This window comes from Mesoplodon densirostris, chromosome 8 (assembly GCF_025265405.1).
Source record: "Mesoplodon densirostris isolate mMesDen1 chromosome 8, mMesDen1 primary haplotype, whole genome shotgun sequence".
NCBI classification, from domain to species: Eukaryota; Metazoa; Chordata; class Mammalia; order Artiodactyla; family Ziphiidae; genus Mesoplodon; species Mesoplodon densirostris.
Genome location: NC_082668.1, coordinates 47,250,445 through 47,262,672, shown reverse-complemented (window position 1 = coordinate 47,262,672; position 12,228 = coordinate 47,250,445).

Below are 12,228 nucleotides of genomic sequence, written 5' to 3'. Positions count from 1 at the left end.
TTTTTTTTTTTTTTGCGGTATGTGGGCCTCTCACTGTTGTGGCCTCTCCCGTTGTGGAGCACAGGCTCCGGACGCACAGGCCCAGCGGCCATGGCTCATGGGCCCAGCCTCTCCGCGGCACGTGGGATCCTCCCAGACAGGGGCATGAACCCATTTCCCCTGCATCGGCAGGCGGACTCTCAACCACTGCGCCACCAGGGAAGCCCAAAACTTAATATTTTTAAAGTATAAAGTATTTATAGTAAAAGAGATGGGAAGAGGGGGCAAAAAATATTTAAGAGCTAACTGCTATAAATCCCAACCTTAACAATACCTTTATCTTTTAATGGTCTAGTCAGTATTTCAAGATAATATCTATGGTAATTATTATATTTCAGGGTACAATGATTTTTTAATGATTTCACTAAACTAATAAACTACTGTACTGGATTCTTCAGAACTCTCTGTCATTAGAGAGGCACAGAAAGATAATGATAATATCCCCACATCTTTAGTCTTGTAGCAAAAAATAAAAGCATTTCTAATACTCTGCATGGTTTTGTTTCTTGTACAACCACACCCATATCTTAGCTTCCAAAAGAAGACATAGCTCAAGAAAAAATGTGCATGAATCAGTAACCATACATAGATTTGAATTCTGTTTTTCACATAGCAACCTCATCTCATCTTCTAAGCTCACTCCAAAGTGGTTTTTCAGAAGCCTGAGTCAACACAGCAAAGAGAAGTAGAAAACACTCATCTGTAGGTCCCTATCTTATCTAAGCCCGTGAGTGTTACTAGCCCTTTAAAATATCTGGAAAGATAAATACAGTTCCAAATTCCGAATCTTGAAAAGAGGAAATGAATAGCTAGTACAATCAAAATGATTTTAGGAAAAAAAAATGATTTTAGGTTAAACAAAAAAACAACTACAAAAACTCATCTTGTTCTACAGATTATTATCACTGGCAGTACCGGGCCTTGGGAAACATGAGCTCTGGTCCTGGGACAGTCTCTAATTAACCTCTTGACCTGAGAAGGACCTCATATATCATCAGAGCCCAGTTCCTTGTTTGCAAAAGGGGTTGGTAAACATCCCTTCATATTTCCAAGTATTGTTACAGGGACTATTCATGAATGAGCTTCATAAATTCTAAAAATTAATAAAATATAAGCTATCATTCTCATTATTACTACCCTTAAAAGGTGATTAAATAGACTGTTTAAGAAAACCCTTATTCATTTCTTTGCTTAAGAATGGACAGTGGATACTGAAGTTATTTTTAGCCATTAAAAGCATATTTTCAATGGGTAAAAGGACAAGACAAGTGAGCAATGTAATATACCTTGGTTTGGAAGGGTTCCATTTAGATTGCCTCAACTCAGAAAGAACTTCCAACTTGAACACTGATCTAACAGAATGAGCTAAGAGGAGAGCAAGAGTTTGGAGACACAGGATGGGTAAGAATAATGACAAGGACAGTTTGATAGCCTTCTGAAAAAAAAAAAAGACAGATTTTCCATTTGCTTAGAAGTCATGCACAGAATTAAAATATTATTCCTTTACCATTTATGACTATGAAAGCTGAAAACATAACTACTACTATAAAAGACAGTATCTGATTAAACAGAGAAAATAGAAAAATGACATGTATTGTATCTCAAGTCTTTGCTTTGATACTGCAAAGGAGTTCCACAATGACGATGACTTTTCTCAGTGGGATACAAATCTCATTTTACAGATAACTAACATTTAGTACAGTGGGGTTTCATGAAATGTCAAAATTACACCACTAGTAAGTAAATCACGCTGGACTCAAACCTAGATCTGACTTCCAGTTCTTCCTCTACCTCAGAGAAGGGTATAAGTACTCATGGGTGCTCCTAAGACATTCTTTTTTTAGGGGGTTGGGGGTAAGGGTGAGTCTGTGAAGTTTTCCCTTTTCCAATCACATATCTGTATAAGGCCAGGTTTTTTCATATACTTTAACCACAACAAAATATGACAACAGATTGAAATCAGATGTAAATATGAGAATCTGCTGTATTCTATTAAGCCAGACATTTAAAGGATTTGCAAAAATTTTAAATAATGTCACTCTTCTCATTACATTTTTGTTTTGGTACATACAGTTATTTTATAACAAAACATAAAATGGGCATATTGTCGTTTTAAATGAATTAATAACTTTTAAAATATTTCTGAGATTTAATTTCTAAAATGATAAATATCAATAGGTATAATCTACTAAATGCTATTTGGGGTCCTTGATAGTTATAAAAGTGAAAAGTGCTCCTGAGAACAAACCACAAGTTTGAGAAACACTGCTCTACACCATGATCTAAGCATGTCTTCTACCTTTTTAATCTAGTATGTAATTTTCATGTTTACAAGAGTAGCATATGCTTCCCTCATCCCTAGGAAAGGGAAAATGCAGAAAGTATAAAGAAAATGATTTCGCTTAATAAACCCTGATATAATCATTGTTAATACAAAATTTATTTCTCTTCAAAATTTTTTCATTTGAGAATACATTTTACATGTAATCTCTTGCTTGATGTACTACTTTTTTCCCAATTAACACTATGAGATAGCATTTAATGATATACTAAAAATTCTATGAACAGCCTTTTTAGTGACTATACCATATTCTATCATAGTCCAATCTATAACTTATTTAGCCATTCCCCTGTTGTCAGATACTTAAGCTGTTCCCCAATTTACAATATTATAAATAAAGGAAGGTACAAAGAGTTCCTGGAAAGATTCTCTGTTTCTGGGTGGTGGATAAGGCACCTGGAGACGTGCATGTGCTTTGTTGTGGTTAGGAAAAGATATGTTAAAGCTGTTGAATTGGTTTAAAAGAACGTTTATTTAGGTTTAGTTAGTTTACTAATGATGTTTAAAATGAGAGCTAAATGACAAAAAGTTGCTAGCCATGAAAATTACCAGAGGAAGAAAACTCCAGCAAAGATTCATACAAATGCATTAAGATAGGATCTGCTTGATATCCGTAAGAAACAGAGATGACCAGTTTGGCCAGAGGCTTCAGATTACTGTTCTTTTATGTGGCAGAAATTTCTCATAGGCCCTTGCTATTTTTCATTCTGAAAACTTGACCTTTAATAAGATATATATTTAGATCTAGGAGTACATCCCTCTTACCTGAAAGAAGTGTATATTACTCTTTATCATCAGTTTTCCACACAGACACTGAATATATAAATATTATTAGCTTTATATAATAAAGATATATAGATATAAAGATAATGAATACACTTTCAAGTATAGAATCTAGTTTGGCAATCACTCATCTTTGGCAGTGCTGCTGGAGTAAAGTGAGATCTTTTACCACCAATCTGTGATTACTTGATTATGAGCAAAAACCTTATGAAAATGAAACAGTATGAAGCTCATCTTAAATGGATGAAATGTGGATAGCAAAAGGGGAAACATGGTAGCAGGTACCACTTTTTGGAAAAATCCAGTGAGAAAGGATAGGCAGGGTAGAAGATCTGCTAGAAAAATGAGAGGAGCTAGAAGAAGGTTTAATTGTTGGTTTGTTGACAGATGGGAGGCACATACTGACCAGAGCCATTTATTAATGATATGTCTGAGAAGTCAATTAATCATCCAGAAATTGCTTTGATAATAGTAGATGGGAAAAAATTAAAGGTTTGGAAATCAACCCCTTACCTACTGTTATAGAACATATATAAGTTGACCTCTTGAGGGATACACATAAGTGAAAAAAATAAACAATCATTAGAAATGATGGTAAACATCAGGCCACCCATTTCCAAACTTGAGATATAAACTAATTTTTCTTTTCAGCAATAGTCAGTTTTTAGATTCCAAGTTGGAAACTAAGAGAGAGTTGTTGACTTTTATTTTCAGAGTAACTCTACTCTAATTTATAATTTATTCATCAACTACTTTATGTATTCATTCATTCAGCCATGTTAATATTTTTTCTTTTCTAAAATTATGTTTTCACATGATGTTCTGCCTTTTCAATAGATTATAGTTCAAGAGAAAGAAGCAAGACCAATTCTTTTTGTAACTTTCTGTGAGCTGGAGTCCCATAAACATGAATTGTTGAGCAGGCCCATGATGAAAAAAGCAAGATTGGGCACTTTGCTAATTCTATTCTTATTTAGCAAAAGTTTATATAATCCACATATAAGTGGTCATTAAAAACTTAAATGTAAAACTATCTCATAAATGTTAGCAAGAGGGATGAACCATGGGATCATTCCATAAGCATCCACAGAGTAAGGTTTATTAAGGTAGCATTTAGTCAAGTTTTTTCTCTTCTCTTTAAAATATAGAACAACCCACAAAGTTATGTTTGCTTGTTTTTATTTCAAAACACAAAGTAGAGTGGCTAATTAAAAAAAAAAAAAAAAGCCAGAACTCTAAAAATTCAGGTCAAAAAGGATGTTCAATTTAAAGTCTAAATTATGTACAGATATGGCTCTACAGAATTTTCTACAGTTAGAATATTTATCCTGATTTAATAGATTCCCAAAGAAAGCAACAAATGTACTTTGTTTTCTCCGTTTTCCCCATCAGATTCATTCTCCATCTTTCTTTGTACATCTCTTTGCCCCAAGAGGCTGACATTTACAGGTTATATGTACAGACAGCCTCATCCTCTGGTTTGGACTGTTATGGTCTGGCCATTGGGAAGCACAGTAGGGGATTGGAAAGCAGGAAGAGAATGAGGTCAGAGTATTTATTCCTCTGGACCCCGCCTGCCAGGCTGTGGTTAGAAAATAGCTGCATTCCTGTGGGGTAGCTTTTTCCTATAGCAACAGCTCCCCAGGTTCCAAAAACTGCTCTCCTCTTTTCCTTTTCCAGGCCTAAGAATGATAAATACAGGTCTTGGGTGCTTTACCATTTGTTGTTGACTATACTTTCCTTCCCACATGTTTGTAAATGTTTTCATTCATCATCCTCTATTATGCCCCTGGAGGATCTCATCTCTTTCTTGCCAGGATCCTGGTATATACCATCTATCAAAAACAGAATGCTTCCAAGTGTTAGATACGGAAGAATACTGGTGAGAAAAAGAAAAAAGATGACTAAGAAAAGGTGAACCAGATGAGATTAAGGAAGATGTTTGCTCTAGCAACTTGTAGGTAAGGATTTTGCAAATTTATAAGTAAGAAGGAATTAGCAGTTAAAAGCAAAATGATATAATAAAAACAAAAAATTAATCATAGTAATAATAATAATAAAATGTATTGAATACTTTTTGTGCCAGGCATTCTACTAAGTGTTGTTTGGGCGTTATATCATTTAATACAAACATGATGCATGAAATAGGTTCAAAGTTAAGAAAACCAAAGCCTAGAATGGTTAAGTATAATCAGGCGAAGACAGTGGTTAGATCAGAGTTTCAGACTCTGGTACCTTTGACTCCAGAGTCCATTCCCTCAGCTACAATACAGTATCACCACATGGTAGTTATTTAGCCATATAATTTCTACCTTTTTCAATTACTGCATTTATATACAACATTTATATAAGGAAGTAGCATAGCACTTAATCAAAAGATCTGTAATTTTACCAGATCAGCACTCAGAAAGTCTGTGGGGAAAGGACAGGTGAGTAGGAAGGAGAACTTCCCTGTAAACATCACTGTCAGCCATGCCAATCTTATGGATGCTGAAAACTGAGTGAAGATTCACTCTGAAAGAGTGCTCAAAATAAGAAATCCAAATCAAAGCGACAGGCCCTTACAGTTTGTTTCTTTGCTACTACTTTCCTTTCTCCACTTTATCTTTCAGCTAATTTCCAGCCCCATTAATGCCAGCATGGAAACTAAAAAGAGAAACTGAAAAATAAAAGGAGAAAAGGAATGCAAGCAAAGAGTAAAAGAGGAACAGCAGAACACATGAAAAAAAAAAACAGGCATAGTTTAAACAAAGAATTCTTCAGACTGTCAATAAAATTAGTGTGTGATATTTTTATTAACAAATTATACTAATAATGAATTATGAGTCAAAAAGTTTACCTGTCTATAGGAGATGAAAAATGAGTTTATGCTCAAAAAGGAAATGGAGATAAATATGAAAATATTTAGAAATGAAAGCCATAGTTGAAAGTAAAAGCAATGGAATAATTATTACTGAAAGCAGAAAGATAGTGAACAGGTTAAAGGTACTCACACAAAAATGAAATGGTAGATAATACAGTTATTAAAATATATGAAGACAATAATAGATACTGGAACATAAGGAAATCAGAGATTCAATATATACATAATTGATACTCCTGATTTTAAAAATAGAACTAATGGGGACTTCCCTGGTGGTGCAGTGGTTAAGAATCTGCCTGCCAATGCAGGGGACATGGGTTCAACCCCTGGTCCGGGAAGATCCCACATGCTGAGGAGCAACTAAGCCCATGCACCACAACTATTGAGCCTGCACTCTAGAGCCTGCGAGCCACAACTACTGAGCCCATGTGTCACAACTACTGAGGCCCGTGCACCTAGAGCCCATGCTCCGCAACAAGAGAAAGCACCGCAATGAGAAGCCCGCGCACCACAATGAAGAGTAGTCCCCACTCGCCACAGATAGAGAAAGCCCACATGCAGCAATGAAGACCCAACACAGCCAAAAATAAATAAATAAATAAATTTTCTAAAAAAAGAAAGAAAAAATTAATCAATTAAAAAATAAAGAACTAATGGAACAGAAAACATATACAGAGTATATGAGAGAAAAAACATTTTTAATAAAGAGAACATCTTTAATACACATATAAAAAGAAGATATATATCATAACAAAAGTTGTTACTGGACAATCAACACAAGGCCATATCTTAGTGGACTTACTGAATTTCCATGGTAAATAAAAAATGATCTGAATATTGAGGTAGTTTAAAGAAAAGGTCCTATACAAAGGAGGAAAATCAAGTTGGCTTGAAAATTTTCCACAGTAATATTCAGCACCACAACAAAATGAAGTGAAGTCTACAAAATACTGAGGGGAAGGAAAAGTGGCAAAATAATACTTTTAAAACAAAAATCTGCAATAATGAAAACAGCCATTCAGGAGGTGGCTGATGAAATGGAGGCACAATGATGGTATAAACAAAAAACAAACAAAAAATTAGTAACAAACTAATCCAAATTAAGGAGTTGGAAAAGAAAGAAGGTAGAAAGAAGATGAAATGTATTAATTATCACATCTTTCATTGCTCAAAGCCATTAAATATATCTCAAAATGACATATATAACTAGAGGGCCTCTTGCTTCTAACTAGTAAGTAGAAAGTAAGTGCATCACTCCCATCCTAATAATAAGTAAAACCCAAAGAATCTTCAAAATCATAATTTTTCCTTAACCCAAAAAAAGGTGAGGTTACAAGGGAGCCAAGCAGCTTGGATTCCAATAATATGAAAAGAAGATAGGGTTGCAAAACAAACTCAAGAAGAGAGAGAGAATGGGACAGAAGAAATATTTGGGGAGATAATGGTTGAGAGCTTCATCTAAGTAATAAAATATATACAAGGCTCTGATTCAAGAAGCTCAGAGAACACCAACCAAGACAAATACCAAAAAGGAAAAACAAACAAGCACATCATCTTTAAACTTCTGAAAATCAAAGAGAGAAAATAAAATCTTCAAGGCAGCCAGGCTTAAATGACATAATATATAAGGGGGAACAAAGAATTACACCAGATTTCCCATCAGAAACATTGCAAGACAGAAGAAAGTGGAATATCACTTTTAAAGTAGGGAAAGAAAAAACAATGCCAACCAAAAATTATTTACCCAGCAAAAATATCTTTTAAAACAAAAAAGAAATATAGACTTTTTAAAGACAAACAATAACAGAAGTAATTCATTACTGGAAGTCCTGCACTACAAAATTATTTAGGCAAAAGGAATATGACAGAAACTTGGGTCTACACAAAGAAATGAAGATATCTGGGAATGGTTAAAATTATGGTAAATATAAAAGATGTTATTTTATCATTTTTACCCTAAAATATAACTGAATGCCTAAATCAACAATAATAGCAATAATAGCACATGGAAAAGTAAGCTATAAGATAAAAATAGCATAAAAGATGAGAAAGAAGAATTGAAAATGTACTGTTTTAAAGTTTAATACTACATGTGAAGGTTGACCTTGATTTTAAAATGTATATTATAAACCTTAGAGCAACCACTAACAAAATATTAAAACCAGGTATAAAAAGTCCATAATGGAGATAAAATGAAATCATACAAAATACTCAGTTAATCCAAAAGCAGACATACTAGACACAGCTAAAGAGAAAATTAATAAATTGGAAATTAGAATTTAAGAAAATATCCAGTATGGAATATTAACAAAAACAATACAATAAGAAATATGAAAGGGACATTAAGAGATATAGAGGTTAGAATAAGCCAGTTCTAACATACAACTAATTAGAATCCCAGAAGGACAAACTCAAGAGAATGGAAGAGAGTCAATATTCAAAAAGATAATGGTCAATAATTTTTTCAAAATTGAAAATTACTCTGATCCTCAAGGTTAGAAATTTTAAAAACCTAAACAGGATAAATAAAAAGAAACTCACAAATAAGTGCATTGTGTTGAAACTGCAGCACACCAAAGACATAATATTATAAGAGCAGCACAAGAAAAAGGCAAATTATTGTGGAAAAAAACAGCAAATAAGCTAAGAGCTAATTTCTCAACAGCAAAAATAGAAACCAGTTTAAGTCACTTTAGGGATATACTGTAGGAAGAAAACAAAAGTTATCTCAGAAAAGATATCTGAGATGCAAGCAAAGAAAAACGGTATACACATGGGTAAATCTAAATAATAACTGACCATATAAAACAATTTCTAAAAATTCCAATGGATTAATAAATACAATATAAAACTAAAATTATATAATCATTTCATATTGTCATATATAATATAGTTATATTGTATGCAATGTATAATATAACATGATAAATATATACACTCTATGTATTATACAATATATATAATACATAGTCTATGTATTAGATAACATAATACATATACATTATATACATTGTATTTTATGTATTATACAAATATATTATATATATAAACATTATAAATATAATGTATATGCACATACACATAGGGTTTGGGGAGTATAGCATTTTAAACTGCTGTTTTAGTTGGTAAGAGATTAAAGATATTAACTTCTTTAGACTGTTAATTTTAATATATGTGTAAAAAACTAGGAAGATAATTTTAAAAATAGAAATTAAATGCATAGAATACAATCTAGTTGGGTGAGGGGGAGTAGAATGTAAACAAAAACCAAAACCACTAACCCCCTCTCTGAAAAAATAAAAAAGGAAAAAACAGAAAAATAGGATAAAATCAAAAGAATGAGATGCAATGTTAAAACTTAAGACACAGGAAATGTAAATCAACTGAATTATGCAGTTAAAAAGCCATAGGTTGTGAGACGGGGTCTTGAGAAAAAGCTGGATTTAGAACAAGTGGAAGAGAGAGGTGAGGAGAACAAGTGCAGGGAAAGGTGGAGGATGGAATAACATTTATTCAAGTTGCAATAAGTGAACAAGCAGAGGTTTCATATTCAGAAGCAGTAGAAATTAATTTCTACAGGTTTAAAATTAATGTAGAAAAGTGAGAGCTACTGAGCAAAAGAAAGAAATGACAAGAGTAGTATATAAATAAGCATGTAAGGTAAATTTAAGGAGATAGATTAAAATATGAGATTCCATAACTCACTTTGAGGAAAATGATACATTCACGGTGGGCATGATGAATTTGAGAATCCTCATAAAAATCATTATCTTTGGTGGAAGATTCAGCCAGAAAGTAGAAATGAGGATGAGGGGAAGGGAAAGAGGGATCAGAGACATAAAGCTCATTTATTAAACTTTTCTCAAGATCAATTTCAATCATTCATGTTTCATTACTTGTTACATTTAAATTTACCAATATTTAAATGAAATTCTTTATTCCTCAAAAGAGATTTGCTTAACAGCTCAATTATTTCTAGAACAATATTATTACTGATAGATTTCAAGCCTCTTCCCTGATAAATATTTTTTCCTCTAGTAGCATGGAAATGTTAAGAATAAAATTCAAGTTCAGTAACTTCCCACTAGTACAGATAAAGTATAAATCTGAAATGGAGTTTTTAAAGGTATATTTTGGAAACAAGAGAAAATATGAGTTCTTCAAACATGTGTACAAGTCAAGGATATATAATGAGGATATATCATGACCATAATATAATTGCCCTGCCTTATTTCTTTGCACTCTTCCAAATCTAAAAGTGTCATTGCTTTCAAGTTCCAACCAAAGAAACATAGAACGAACTTAAGTACAATGTAGTCAAGAACCAAACACCAGAGCTTTAACTTACAATCAACACACCCATCCCATAAATACAGGAGAAACTCTGGTGGCATGGTAGAATTACAGGGAGCAGACCAGTATTTGCTTTGGCAGATTTGAAGTCTGTGCAAATAGGAACACATCTGTATGCCGAGTTTTTACTGTTTCTAAAACTGCTGAATCAGACATAAAACCAGATCCAAAGTTGTAATGTATCAGCAAGTTTAGAGAACAGTATTTTTAAAATTTTTATAGAATAAGTGACCTGTATTAAGCATTTTTGTCACCATGTCAGTTGTAACATAGTACTTCCATCTTCAATATTGAGTGTCATATCTTACTTACATGGCTACAGTTCTTGTTCCAATTTAGATATTTTACTATTTTCCTCAAATGTAACACAGGCAAACTCCAGAGGAGCTAGTGACCCATTCACCTAAAAGAGACTTAATTGAATATATAATTAGGTACATATGTATGAAAATTTCAATACAACTGAAATACTTCACATTGAAATTCTGAAAAGCAATACTGAAATACTGAGAATAATATTGGAGAACTTGGTCCATGACTATCCCTGTCTAAAAAATGAGGCATTTTCACATAACACACTTTTAAGTCTCCAATTTAGTAAATTATGCTATTTTATGGAGAAGTGTAGGTCTCTTTAGCATTTCAAAAGTAAAAATGAAAAAGAAGCACCTTTTTATTTACCAAGTAGGGCTTTGTCCAAAGATGTTTGCTGAATGAATAATGACTGAATGTCCCCTTAGTGCCTTACTTTTCCCACTGTTGAAAATATTTAGGACTTCTTTCTGGACTAATTAATCACCACCTACTACAACCTATCTTGTTTCTAAATTACGTGTTCATGTGTGTCTAACTCCCTACTCATTTAGAGTTTTAGACCAGTTTGTGTTTCGGTAATTGTTATTGAACTAACTTAGACTTACTTTCAAATTATCAAATTCATTTTATCTTTAAACTTTAATCTCACCACACTAGGATGGTTCCCTACTTTAAATCATTTTCCCTCTAGATTCCTTGTCCCAATACTATTTTAAAAGTGAACATTTCACAAAGACTACAAATAGGTTTCATCCTGTGGGCTGACTCCTGCTGGATTTATGAGGACTACCTGCATCATTTTACTGGGAAGAGCTTGAGAACAAATCTATGCATTTAACAGGAAAGAATGTTGTGTTAGATTAATTATGTCTGCTATGGGTTTAAAATAGTGGGATGAAAAGTGGTAAAATAGTTACCATTTATTTAGAACCCCAGGTCTTGGTATTTTTCTACTGGTAGATCTTAGTCTTACTTCATAGAGTTCTAAACTAGTTAAAGCCACTACACATCTTACTGCAGAATTCTCCATTCTCTGTAGTTTTTCATATCCTGAAAGAGGAAAGAGAATCCTAACACTGTTGTCCTAACCACCATGACACGTCACCTTTGCTTCATTTAAGGATTTTACTGATGGTCACCTCTACCTTCCACCTTCAGGTTGTGGCATCCATAAAGAAGCCAAGAAACACAATTCCTTCTCAAAGGAATATGGAAACTCTTGCCTCAAACACATAGGTTTTTTTTGCTTCCTATTTTATTAGCCAAATGGGAAGAAAGCTATTTTTTTTTAAAGCCAAAATGTCCAAATTAAGAAAAGAACTATTACTTTATGTTTACTCTATACCAGTCACCATGCTAACTGCTTTACATGGATTATCTCATTTAGCACAGACAATCCTGGAAGAAAGGAACTATTATCATTTTTACCATTACCATCCCTAACCTAGAGATAACAAAATTGAGTCTTGGGTATGTTAAGTGATGTACTCAGAGCCTCAGTGCTGGTGAGTAGAAGAAAAGGGATAGAACCCGG